Source organism: Propithecus coquereli, unplaced genomic scaffold (assembly GCF_000956105.1).
Source record: "Propithecus coquereli isolate 6110/MARCELLA unplaced genomic scaffold, Pcoq_1.0 Scaffold111, whole genome shotgun sequence".
In the NCBI taxonomy this organism is placed as follows: domain Eukaryota; kingdom Metazoa; phylum Chordata; class Mammalia; order Primates; family Indriidae; genus Propithecus; species Propithecus coquereli.
In genome coordinates this window covers 6,204,334-6,204,892 of record NW_012135081.1, presented here as the reverse complement: position 1 = coordinate 6,204,892, position 559 = coordinate 6,204,334, and positions in this window count along the sequence as shown.

Below are 559 nucleotides of genomic sequence, written 5' to 3'. Positions count from 1 at the left end.
ATATTGACATTGATAGTTTTCTTTCAAAATTGCTCAATATGTTTAACTTTTTCTCAACATGATTTACCTATGTCTTTTATTATTTAGGATTACCCTTTTTTTGCTTATACTTTATATTTTTAAAAAATTTTGGTAAAATACATATGGCATAAAATTTACCACTCAACTATTTTTAGCTGTACTGTACTTAACACAGTAGTGTCAAATACATAAATATATTTGTGTGCTACTTTAGTATTTTAATAAATATGTTTTGTCTTTTCTGTAATGTCTAGTAATGATTGATATCACAGAGCTTGGTTGCAAATAGAACAAATCACTCGGCCTTATTTTTTTCCTCTTTCCCTTGCCTTTGTACCATTTTATAAGACATTATTTAGTACTTTATTTTGAGATTGTAATTGTTTTACTTTTTATGGTCAATATCATTTCAGATTTAAGAATAATTGTTATACATTTTTCTAAATATCTTACTTCTCTTATACTGCAGGTATTTTCCTCTCTTGGATTAATTCTTTTTTCCCTAGTATAGCATTTAATAATTCTTTCAGTTGTAAAA